The sequence below is a fragment of the Narcine bancroftii genome, unplaced genomic scaffold (genome assembly GCF_036971445.1).
Source record: "Narcine bancroftii isolate sNarBan1 unplaced genomic scaffold, sNarBan1.hap1 Scaffold_114, whole genome shotgun sequence".
NCBI lineage: Eukaryota > Metazoa > Chordata > Chondrichthyes > Torpediniformes > Narcinidae > Narcine > Narcine bancroftii.
The window spans coordinates 9,708-23,389 of record NW_027211849.1 but is presented as its reverse complement, the minus strand read 5'-3'; the positions used below and the strand labels follow the sequence as shown (position 1 = coordinate 23,389).

Here is a 13,682-nt window from a genome sequence, read left to right as displayed (position 1 = left end):
ATTCTGAACCTGACAAGATATGAAAGGTATCTTCACAAAAAGTGGAAATAGGTGCATGAGAACAAAAAATATGTAAATAATTACCTTCCCAGCAGGAGGCACACTGCACATCCGGCATCCGGATTGAGGCTCTTTCCACATCCGGCAGGAGGACTATTCCACATCCAGCATCCGGCAGGAGTCCCGTTCCACATCCGGCAGGAGGCCCATTTCACATCCGGCATCCGGATGGAGGCCCATTTCACATCCGGCAAGAGGACTATACCACATCCGGCATCTGGCAGGAGGCCCAATCCACATCCGGCTGGTGGCCCCTTTCATATCCGGTACCCGGCAGGAGGCCCATTGCTTCAAAGGCATGAGGCTCTCTTTTAAAATATTTTCAGTGGCCTTTACAGAAACAGGAAACAAACAGAAGCCATTAATCAATGGTAATACATAAAAAGGAATATTCAGATAAAATACAAATTATAAAAATAAATTGATCATGTCTAACCATTATATCATAACAAACAGAAATAAAGTGATAAACATTTAAACAATTAAAACATATGTCTAATAGAACATGATTTAAGGAGTATACTATACTCAAAATTCCTTCCCCTTCCCTTCTGAAGTTCTTTAGTGAGTACATAAAATTTCACTACCATTAAAAAACACAAACATATAAAGCAAGGTCCCAGTGATTAAATGTTACAAAAACTTTGAATTAAAGTGCCCATGGACATAGAATGTTTAAATGTGAATCTGTGGAAGAACATCTGATTATTTAAAGTTAGGCCTGCCACCATATCACAGAGTAATTGAGTGTTTTTACGGGCAACAGCATCTTTTCAACTCATCAATATTAAACGTCGAGCAACAAGGGAGGCAAAAGAGACTGCATGTGGTTAATTCATAGTTCAATTCATTCAGGTAGTCTCTGTTGATTCAAAAGGAGCAATATTAGATTAGTTATCAACTTCAGGACGTCCTTCAATACCATTGTTCCCTCAGTGCTGGTCAAAAAGCAACTAACTTTATCCCTCTGCACCTCACTCTGCAATTGGATCTTTGACATTCTCATTGGAAGACCACAGTCAGGACGAATTGGAAACAAGGTCTCTTCCCCACTGATCATCAACACAGGCGCAGTCCAAGGATGTGTGCTTAGCCCCCTGCACTACTCTCTGCAAACCCATGACTGTGTGTGGTGAGCCATAATTCCATTGCTATCGACATGTTGGCTGATGACACCAGAATGGTCAACAAACAATAAATGGCAATGATGAAGCGAAGAAGGAAGGACATAGATCAGCTGGTTGAATGCTAACAAATCAAATCATTCACTCAATGTCAACAATACAATGGATAAGATTTTGGATTCAGCAGGAAGTCAAAAGAACACGACCCAGTCTTCATGGAGGTGTCAGGAGTGCAGATGTTCGCGAACGTCAAATTCCTAAGCATTAAAACTCTGAGGATCTGTCATGGAGGCTCCATGGTGATGCTTTCACAAAAAAGCCTCACCATTGGCTATACTGTGAGATGTACCTGAGGAGATTCATTATCGCAATGAAGACACACCTTAACCTCCACAGGTGTACTATGCAGATCATTCTGGTAGGATGCATCCCTGCCTGGTCTGGAGGTGCCATGTCTCAGGAAAATGATAATTTCGAGAGGGTGTTTAACTCTCCCTGTAACATCACAGGCACCAGAATTCACTCCAGTTAGAACCTATACATGACATGCTGTCTTAAAATAAAAGTCTCTATCATGTAAAACCTCCACCACACCAGACAATAACTTCCTCACTCTACTATCATTGGATAAGGTACTGGAGCCTGAGGAATAGAGGTGAATGCCACAATGACAGTTTCTTCCCTGATGCCACCAGTTCCTGTATAATCAATGAGCCAAAGACACAGCCTTGCTTTTTTGTGCACTGTTAACTATATTTTTAAGTCTAGTTCTGAACGATGGTTATAAGATTAATGTTTTCTCCATCCTGCTGCCTCAAATCACCAAATATTAGGACATGTTCTTGACAATAAATTCTGATTCTGAACCTGACAAGATATGAAAGGTATCTTCACAAAAAGTGGAAATAGGTGCATGAGACCAAAAAATATGTAAATAATTACCTTCCCAGCAGGAGGCACACTGCACATCCGGCATCCGGATTGAGGCTCTTTCCACATCCGGCAGGAGGACTATTCCACATCCAGCATCCGGCAGGAGTCCCGTTCCACATCCGGCAGGAGGCCCATTTCACATCCGGCATCCGGATGGAGGCCCATTCCACATCCGGCAGGAGGACTATACCACATCCGGCATCTGGCAGGAGGCCCAATCCACATCCGGCTGGTGGCCCCTTTCATATCCGGTACCCGGCAGGAAGCCCATTGCTTTAAAGGCATGAGGCTCTCTTTTAAAATATTTCAGTGGCCTTTACAGAAACAGGAAACAAACAGAAGCCATTAATCAATGGTAATACATAAAAAGGAATATTCAGATAAAATACAAATTATAAAAATAAATTGATCATGTCTAACCATTATATCATAACAAACAGAAATAAAGTGATAAACATTTAAACAATTAAAACATATGTCTAATAGAACATGATTTAAGGAGTATACTATACTCAAAATTCCTTCCCCTTCCCTTCTGAAGTTCTTCAGTGAGTACATAAAATTTCACTACCATTAAAAAACACAAACATATAAAGCAAGGTCCAAGTGATTAAATGTTACAAAAACTTTGAATTAAAGTGCCCATGGACATAGAATGTTTAAATGTGAATTTGTGGAAGAATATCTCATTAATTCAAAGTTAGGCCTGCCACCATATCACAGAGTAAATGTGTGTTTTTACGGGCAACAGCATCTTTCCAACTCATCAATATTACACGTCGAGCAACAAGGGAGGCAAAAGAGACTGCATGTGGTTAATTCATAGTTCAATTCATTTAGGTAGTCTCTGTTGATTCAAAGGGAGCAATATTAGATTAGTTATCAACTTCAGGACGTCCTTCAATACCATTGTTCCCTCAGTGCTGGTCAAAAAGCAACTAACTTTATCCCTCTGTACCTCACTCTGCAATTGGATCTTTGACATTCTCATTGGAAGACCACAGTCAAGACGAATTGGAAACAAGGTCTCTTCCCCACTGATCATCAACACAGGCGCAGTCCAAGGATGTGTGCTTAGCCCCCTGCTCTACTCTCTGCAAACCCATGACTGTGTGTGGTAAGCCATAATTCCATTGCTATCGACATGTTGGCTGATGACACCAGAATGGTCAGCAAACAATAAATGGCAATGATGAAGCGAAGAAGGAAGGACATAGATCAGCTGGTTGAATGCTAACAAATCAAACCATTCACTCAATGTCAATAAAACAATGGATAAGATTTTGGATTCAGCAGGAAGTCAAAAGAACACGACCCAGTCTTCATGGAGGTGTCAGGAGTGCAGATGTTCGCGAACGTCAAATTCCTAAGCATTAAAACTCTGAGGATCTGTCATGGAGCCTCCATGGTGATGCTTTCACAAAAAAGCCTCACCATTGGCTATACTGTGAGATGTACCTGAGTAGATTCATTATCGCAATGAAGACACACCTTAACCTCCACAGGTGTACTATGCAGATCATTCTGGTAGGTTGCATCACTGCCTGGTCTGGAGGTGCCATGTCTCAGGAAAATGATAATTTCGAGAGGGTGTTTAACTCTCCCTGTAACATCACAGGCACCAGAATTCACTCCAGTTAGAACCTATACATGACATGCTGTCTTAAAATAAAAGTCTCTATCATGTAAAACCTCCACCACACCAGACCATAACTTCCTCACTCTACTATCATTGGATAAGGTACTGGAGCCTGAGGAATAGAGGTCAATGCCACAATGTCAGTTTCTTCCCTGATGCCACCAGATCCTGTATAATCAATGAGCCAAAGACACAGCCTTGCTTTTTTGTGCACTGTTAACTTTATTTTTAAGTCTAGTTCTGAACGATGGTTATAAGATGAATGTTTTCTCCATCCTGCTGCCCCAAATCACCAAATATTAGGACATGTTCTTGACAATAAATCCTGATTCTGAACCTGACAAGATATGAAAGGTATCTTCACAAAAAGTGGAAATAGGTGCATGAGAACAAAAAATAAGTAAATAATTACCTTCCCAGCAGGACGCACACTGCACATCCGGCATCCGGATTGAGGCTCTTTCCACATCCGGCAGGAGGACTATTCCACATCCAGCATCCGGCAGGAGTCCCATTCCACATCCGGCAGGAGGCCCATTTCACATCCGGCATCCGGATGGACGCCCATTCCACATCCGGCAGGAGGACTATACCACATCCGGCATCTGGCAGGAGGCCCAATCCACATCCGGCTGGTGGCCCCTTTCATATCCGGTACCCGGCAGGAGGCCCATTGCTTCAAAGGCATGAGGCTCTCTTTTAAAATATTTTCAGTGGCCTTTACAGAAACAGGAAACAAACAGAAGCCATTAATCAATGGTAATACATAAAAAGGAATATTCAGATAAAATACAAATTATAAAAATAAATTGATAATGTCTAACCATTATATCATAACAAACAGAAATAAAGTGATAAACATTTAAACAATTAAAACATATGTGTAATAGAACATGATTTAAGGAGTATACTATACTCAAAATTCCTTCCCCTTCCCTTCTGAAGTTCTTTAGTGAGTACATAAAATTTCACTACCATTAAAAAACACAAACATATAAAGCAAGGTCCAAGTGATTAAATGTTACAAAAACTTTGAATTAAAGTGCCCATGGACATAGAATGTTTAAATATGAATTTGTGGAAGAACATCTGATTATTCAAAGTTAGGCCTGCCACCATATCGCAGAGTAATTGAGTGTTTTTACGGGCAACAGCATCTTTCCAACTCATCAATATTAAACGTCGAGCAACAAGGGAGGCAAAAGAGACTGCATGTGGTTAATTCATAGTTCAATTCATTTAGGTAGTCTCTGTTGATTCAAAAGGAGCAATATTAGATTAGTTATCAACTTCAGGACGTCCTTCAATACCATTGTTCCCTCAGTGCTGGTCAAAAAGCAACTAACTTTATCCCTCTGTACCTCACTCTGCAATTGGATCTTTGACATTCTCATTGGAAGACCACAGTCAGGACGAATTGGAAACAAGGTCTCTTCCCCACTGATCATCAACACAGGCGCAGTCCAAGGATGTGTGCTTAGCCCCCTGCTCTACTCTCTGCAAACCCATGACTGTGTGTGGTGAGCCATAATTCCATTGCTATTGACATGTTGGCTGATGACACCAGAATGGTCAGCAAACAATAAATGGCAATGATGAAGCGAAGAAGGAAGGACATAGATCAGCTGGTTGAATGCTAACAAATCAAACCATTCACTCAATGTCAACAAAACAATGGATAAGATTTTGGATTCAGCAGGAAGTCAAAAGAACACGACCCAGTCTTCATGGAGGTGTCAGGAGTGCAGATGTTGGCGAACGTCAAATTCCTAAGCATTAAAACTCTGAGGATCTGTCATGGAGCCTCCATGGTGATGCTTTCACAAAAAAGCCTCACCATTGGCTATACTGTGAGATGTACCTGAGGAGATTCATTATCGCAATGAAGACACACCTTAACCTCCACAGGTGTATTATGCAGATCATTCTGGTAGGTTGCATCACTGCCTGGTCTGGAGGTGCCATCTCTCAGGAAAATGATAATTTCGAGAGGGTGTTTAACTCTCCCTGTAACATCACAGGCACCAGAATTCACTCCAGTTAGAACCTATACATGACATGCTGTCTTAAAATAAAAGTCTCTATCATGTAAAACCTCCACCACACCAGACCATAACTTCCTCACTCTACTATCATTGGATAAGGTACTGGAGCCTGAGGAATAGAGGTCAATGCCACAATGTCAGTTTCTTCCCTGATGCCACCAGATCCTGTATAATCAATGAGCCAAAGACACAGCCTTGCTTTTTTGTGCACTGTTAACTTTATTTTTAAGTCTAGTTCTGAACGATGGTTATAAGATGAATGTTTTCTCCATCCTGCTGCCCCAAATCACCAAATATTAGGACATGTTCTTGACAATAAATCCTGATTCTGAACCTGACAAGATATGAAAGGTATCTTCACAAAAAGTGGAAATAGGTGCATGAGAACAAAAAATATGTAAATAATTACCTTCCCAGCAGGAGGCACACTGCACATCCGGCATCCGGATTGAGGCTCTTTCCACATCCGGCAGGAGGACTATTCCACATCCAGCATCCGGCAGGAGTCCTGTTCCACATCCGGCAGGAGGCCCATTTCACATCCGGCATCCGGATGGAGGCCCATTCCACGTCCGGCAGGAGGACTATACCACATCCGGCATCTGGCAGGAGGCCCAATCCACATCCGGCTGGTGGCCCCTTTCATATCCGGTACCCGGCAGGAGGCCCATTGCTTCAAAGGCATGAGGCTCTCTTTTAAAATATTTTCAGTGGCCTTTACAGAAACAGGAAACAAACAGAAGCCATTAATCAATGGTAATACATAAAAAGGAATATTCAGATAAAATACAAATTATAAAAATAAATTGATCATGTCTAACCATTATATCATAACAAACAGAAATAAAGTGATAAACATTTAAACAATTAAAACATATGTCTAATAGAACATGATTTAAGGAGTATACTATACTCAAAATTCCTTCCCCTTCCCTTCTGAAGTTCTTTAGTGAGTACATAAAATTTCACTACCATTAAAAAACACAAACATATAAAGCAAGGTCCCAGTGATTAAATGTTACAAAAACTTTGAATTAAAGTGCCCATGGACATAGAATGTTTAAATGTGAATCTGTGGAAGAACATCTGATTATTCAAAGTTAGGCCTGCCACCATATCAAAGAGTAATTGAGTGTTTTTACGGGCAACAGCATCTTTTCAACTCATCAATATTAAACGTCGAGCAACAAGGGAGGCAAAAGAGACTGCATGTGGTTAATTCATAGTTCAATTCATTCAGGTAGTCTCTGTTGATTCAAAAGGAGCAATATTAGATTAGTTATCAACTTCAGCACGTCCTTCAATACCATTGTTCCCTCAGTGCTGGTCAAAAAGCAACTAACTTTATCCCTCTGCACCTCACTCTGCAATTGGATCTTTGACATTCTCATTGGAAGACCACAGTCAGGACGAATTGGAAACAAGGTCTCTTCCCCACTGATCATCAACACAGGCGCAGTCCAAGGATGTGTCCTTAGCCCCCTGCACTACTCTCTGCAAACCCATGACTGTGTGTGGTGAGCCATAATTCCATTGCTATCGACATGTTGGCTGATGACACCAGAATGGTCAACAAACAATAAATGGCAATGATGAAGCGAAGAAGGAAGGACATAGATCAGCTGGTTGAATGCTAACAAATCAAACCATTCACTCAATGTCAACAATACAATGGATAAGATTTTGGATTCAGCAGGAAGTCAAAAGAACACGACCCAGTCTTCATGGAGGTGTCAGGAGTGCAGATGTTCGCGAACGTCAAATTCCTAAGCATTAAAACTCTGAGGATCTGTCATGGAGGCTCCATGGTGATGCTTTCACAAAAAAGCCTCACCATTGGCTATACTGTGAGATGTACCTGAGGAGATTCATTATCGCAATGAAGACACACCTTAACCTCCACAGGTGTACTATGCAGATCATTCTGGTAGGATGCATCCCTGCCTGGTCTGGAGGTGCCATGTCTCAGGAAAATGATAATTTCGAGAGGGTGTTTAACTCTCCCTGTAACATCACAGGCACCAGAATTCACTCCAGTTAGAACCTATACATGACATGCTGTCTTAAAATAAAAGTCTCTATCATGTAAAACCTCCACCACACCAGACAATAACTTCCTCACTCTACTATCATTGGATAAGGTACTGGAGCCTGAGGAATAGAGGTGAATGCCACAATGACAGTTTCTTCCCTGATGCCACCAGTTCCTGTATAATCAATGAGCCAAAGACACAGCCTTGCTTTTTTGTGCACTGTTAACTATATTTTTAAGTCTAGTTCTGAACGATGGTTATAAGATTAATGTTTTCTCCATCCTGCTGCCTCAAATCACCAAATATTAGGACATGTTCTTGACAATAAATTCTGATTCTGAACCTGACAAGATATGAAAGGTATCTTCACAAAAAGTGGAAATAGGTGCATGAGACCAAAAAATATGTAAATAATTACCTTCCCAGCAGGAGGCACACTGCACATCCGGCATCCGGATTGAGGCTCTTTCCACATCCGGCAGGAGGACTATTCCACATCCAGCATCCGGCAGGAGTCCCGTTCCACATCCGGCAGGAGGCCCATTTCACATCCGGCATCCGGATGGAGGCCCATTCCACATCCGGCAGGAGGACTATACCACATCCGGCATCTGGCAGGAGGCCCAATCCACATCCGGCTGGTGGCCCCTTTCATATCCGGTACCCGGCAGGAAGCCCATTGCTTTAAAGGCATGAGGCTCTCTTTTAAAATATTTCAGTGGCCTTTACAGAAACAGGAAACAAACAGAAGCCATTAATCAATGGTAATACATAAAAAGGAATATTCAGATAAAATACAAATTATAAAAATAAATTGATCATGTCTAACCATTATATCATAACAAACAGAAATAAAGTGATAAACATTTAAACAATTAAAACATATGTCTAATAGAACATGATTTAAGGAGTATACTATACTCAAAATTCCTTCCCCTTCCCTTCTGAAGTTCTTCAGTGAGTACATAAAATTTCACTACCATTAAAAAACACAAACATATAAAGCAAGGTCCAAGTGATTAAATGTTACAAAAACTTTGAATTAAAGTGCCCATGGACATAGAATGTTTAAATGTGAATCTGTGGAAGAATATCTCATTAATTCAAAGTTAGGCCTGCCACCATATCACAGAGTAAATGTGTGTTTTTACGGGCAACAGCATCTTTCCAACTCATCAATATTACACGTCGAGCAACAAGGGAGGCAAAAGAGACTGCATGTGGTTAATTCATAGTTCAATTCATTTAGGTAGTCTCTGTTGATTCAAAGGGAGCAATATTAGATTAGTTATCAACTTCAGGACGTCCTTCAATACCATTGTTCCCTCAGTGCTGGTCAAAAAGCAACTAACTTTATCCCTCTGTACCTCACTCTGCAATTGGATCTTTGACATTCTCATTGGAAGACCACAGTCAAGACGAATTGGAAACAAGGTCTCTTCCCCACTGATCATCAACACAGGCGCAGTCCAAGGATGTGTGCTTAGCCCCCTGCTCTACTCTCTGCAAACCCATGACTGTGTGTGGTAAGCCATAATTCCATTGCTATCGACATGTTGGCTGATGACACCAGAATGGTCAGCAAACAATAAATGGCAATGATGAAGCGAAGAAGGAAGGACATAGATCAGCTGGTTGAATGCTAACAAATCAAACCATTCACTCAATGTCAATAAAACAATGGATAAGATTTTGGATTCAGCAGGAAGTCAAAAGAACACGACCCAGTCTTCATGGAGGTGTCAGGAGTGCAGATGTTCGCGAACGTCAAATTCCTAAGCATTAAAACTCTGAGGATCTGTCATGGAGCCTCCATGGTGATGCTTTCACAAAAAAGCCTCACCATTGGCTATACTGTGAGATGTACCTGAGGAGATTCATTATCGCAATGAAGACACACCTTAACCTCCACAGGTGTACTATGCAGATCATTCTGGTAGGTTGCATCACTGCCTGGTCTGGAGGTGCCATCTCTCAGGAAAATGATAATTTCGAGAGGGTGTTTAACTCTCCCTGTAACATCACAGGCACCAGAATTCACTCCAGTTAGAACCTATACATGACATGCTGTCTTAAAATAAAAGTCTCTATCATGTAAAACCTCCACCACACCAGACCATAACTTCCTCACTCTACTATCATTGGATAAGGTACTGGAGCCTGAGGAATAGAGGTCAATGCCACAATGTCAGTTTCTTCCCTGATGCCACCAGATCCTGTATAATCAATGAGCCAAAGACACAGCCTTGCTTTTTTGTGCACTGTTAACTTTATTTTTAAGTCTAGTTCTGAACGATGGTTATAAGATGAATGTTTTCTCCATCCTGCTGCCCCAAATCACCAAATATTAGGACATGTTCTTGACAATAAATCCTGATTCTGAACCTGACAAGATATGAAAGGTATCTTCACAAAAAGTGGAAATAGGTGCATGAGAACAAAAAATATGTAAATAATTACCTTCCCAGCAGGAGGCACACTGCACATCCGGCATCCGGAATGAGGCTCTTTCCACATCCGGCAGGAGGACTATTCCACATCCAGCATCCGGCAGGAGTCCCATTCCACATCCGGCAGGAGGCCCATTTCACATCCGGCATCCGGATGGAGGCCCATTCCACATCCGGCAGGAGGACTATACCACATCCGGCATCTGGCAGGAGGCCCAATCCACATCCGGCTGGTGGCCCCTTTCATATCCGGTACCCGGCAGGAGGCCCATTGCTTCAAAGGCATGAGGCTCTCTTTTAAAATATTTTCAGTGGCCTTTACAGAAACAGGAAACAAACAGAAGCCATTAATCAATGGTAATACATAAAAAGGAATATTCAGATAAAATACAAATTATAAAAATAAATTGATCATGTCTAACCATTATATCATAACAAACAGAAATAAAGTGATAAACATTTAAACAATTAAAACATATGTGTAATAGAACATGATTTAAGGAGTATACTATACTCAAAATTTCTTCCCCTTCCCTTCTGAAGTTCTTTAGTGAGTACATAAAATTTCACTACCATTAAAAAACACAAACATATAAAGCAAGGTCCAAGTGATTAAATGTTACAAAAACTTTGAATTAAAGTGCCCATGGACATAGAATGTTTAAATATGAATTTGTGGAAGAACATCTGATTATTCAAAGTTAGGCCTGCCACCATATCGCAGAGTAATTGAGTGTTTTTACGGGCAACAGCATCTTTCCAACTCATCAATATTAAACGTCGAGCAACAAGGGAGGCAAAAGAGACTGCATGTGGTTAATTCATAGTTCAATTCATTTAGGTAGTCTCTGTTGATTCAAAAGGAGCAATATTAGATTAGTTATCAACTTCTGGACGTCCTTCAATACCATTGTTCCCTCAGTGCTGGTCAAAAGGCAACTAACTTTATCCCTCTGTACCTCACTCTGCAATTGGATCTTTGACATTCTCATTGGAAGACCACAGTCAGGACGAATTGGAAACAAGGTCTCTTCCCCACTGATCATCAACACAGGCGCAGTCCAAGGATGTGTGCTTCGCCCCCTGCTCTACTCTCTGCAAACCCATGACTGTGTGTGGTGAGCAATAATTCCATTGCTATCGACATGTTGGCTGATGACACCAGAATGGTCAGCAAACAATAAATGGCAATGATGAAGCGAAGAAGGAAGGACATAGACCAGCTGGTTGAATGCTAACAAATCAAACCATTCACTCAATGTCAACAAAACGATGGTTAAGATTTTGGATTCAGCAGGATGTCAAAAGAACACGACCCAGTCTTCATGGAGGTGTCAGGAGTGCAGATGTTCGCGAACGTCAAATTCCTAAGCATTAAAACTCTGAGGATCTGTCATGGAGCCTCCATGGTGATGCTTTCACAAAAAAGCCTCACCATTGGCTATACTGTGAGATGTACCTGAGGAGATTCATTATCGCAATGAAGACACACCTTAACCTCCACAGGTGTACTATGCAGATCATTCTGGTAGGTTGCATCACTGCCTGGTCTGGAGGTGCCATCTCTCAGGAAAATGATAATTTCGAGAGGGTGTTTAACTCTCCATGTAACATCACAGGCACCAGAATTCACTCCAGTCAGAATCTATACATGACATGCTGCCTTAAAATAAAAGTCTCTATCATGTAAAACCTCCACCACACCAGACAATAACTTCCTCACTCTACTATCATTGGATAAGGTACTGGAGCCTGAGGAATAGAGGTCAATGCCACAATGTCAGTTCCTTCCCTGATGCCACCAGATCCTGTATAATCAATGAGCCAAAGACACAGCCTTGCTTTTTTGTGCACTGTTAACTTTATTTTTAAGTCTAGTTCTGAACGATGGTTATAAGATGAATGTTTGCTCCATCCTGCTGCCCCAAATCACCAAATATTAGGACATGTTCTTGACAATAAATCCTGATTCTGAACCTGACCAGGTATGAAAGGTATCTTCACAAAAAGTTGAAATAGCTGCATGTGGACAAAAGATATGTTAACAATTACCTTCCCAGCAGGAGGCACACTGCACATCCGGCATCCGGATTGAGGCTCTTTCCACATCTGGCAGGAGGACTATTCCACATCTAGTATCCGGCAGGAAGTCTGTTCCACTTCCGGCAGGGGGCACAATTCACATCCGGGCACCAGAGGCCCATTCCACATCCGGCAGGAGGACAATTCCACATTCGGCAGGAGGTCCATTCCACATACGGCAGGAGGACTATTCCACATCCTGATTCCGGCAGGAGGCCTATTCCACATCCGGCAGGGTGCCCATTTCACATTGTCTCATAAACCTTCAGACCAGATAAGTTGAAACACTTGGAAATCACTTCAGTCAAACAAGCAGAAGGTCCTGTAGTGATGCTCTTCTTATCATGGGAGATCCACAATATCAGTGGCAATGAAGAAGGGTCAATTCACTGTCTCTTTGCCAAAAGAGGGCAGTTCTACTGTATCCATTTCTACAAGCTACTTTGTGTAGCCTTTGCCTGGGTTTGTAAAATTATTGTAGAAGAAAAACAAGTTCCAAAATTTCCATGCAAGAGTTGAAAATCAGTCACATGAAGAAACAAATCTTTGAAAACAACTTGACAAGAAATTTGTGAGTTTTGTGGTCTGATGCCTCACGCTTTCTCCATAATTGATTTTGAACAGCAGCAAAGACTAAGTTCAACACAAAAGCTTTCTGAGACTGAACTTTAAAATCATCTCTTCAGAATTAAGCTTAAACTATAATGGGCACCCCCTCCTCACACACACACACACACACACACACACACACACACACACACACACACACACACACACACACACACACACACACACACACACACATTCATTTGCGCATTGTGGGGTTAAGTTACATTTATGTTTAGAGTTAAGGAACAAACGATAAACTATAAATAAAAAAACGATTGTTTGGAAGATATTGTTTTCTTTGTGAATTTCTATTGCTGCTGGTCTCGTATTTAACACATTCCCTGGCTTTCTTCCTGTTAACCATGATTCCCTGACTAATCCTATACATCTCAATCTCTGCCTTAATTACTCCCAATGTCCTCACTTCCACAATTGCCTTTAGCAACAAGCTTCACAGACTCGTGAGCCCCGGACTAATGAAATATTTTGCATCTCTGTTTTAAATTGACACCCTTTAATCCTGAAATTATGCCCTCTTATCCTACAATCCACTGTCATGGGAAACATCCTTGCCACATCTACTCTGGCTCGGCCTTCCAGCATTTGAACTGCCTCAATAAATTTCCCCTCATCCTCTGTACTCTATCAAGAACAGCCGAAAAGCTTAAAACGATTCCTCAAATGCTAACCCTTTGAATCCTGGTATC

General features: G+C 41.4%; 1 long non-coding RNA gene across 2 annotated transcripts; it reads right to left on the bottom strand.

Moving 5' to 3' along the window:
- Positions 1-240: 240 nt before the first annotated feature.
- Positions 241-12,389, bottom strand: LOC138750306 (uncharacterized). Of its 2 annotated transcripts, none has more exons than XR_011349246.1 (5): positions 12,337-12,389; positions 8,253-8,557; positions 6,211-6,516; positions 2,127-2,431; positions 241-390 (listed from the first exon to the last, which is right to left on the bottom strand). It is a non-coding gene; the product is annotated as an uncharacterized lncRNA (long non-coding RNA). The 2 variants fall into 2 exon arrangements; XR_011349245.1 differs by lacking the exon at positions 12,337-12,389 and adding an exon at positions 10,295-10,591.
- Positions 12,390-13,682: the final 1,293 nt, after the last annotated feature.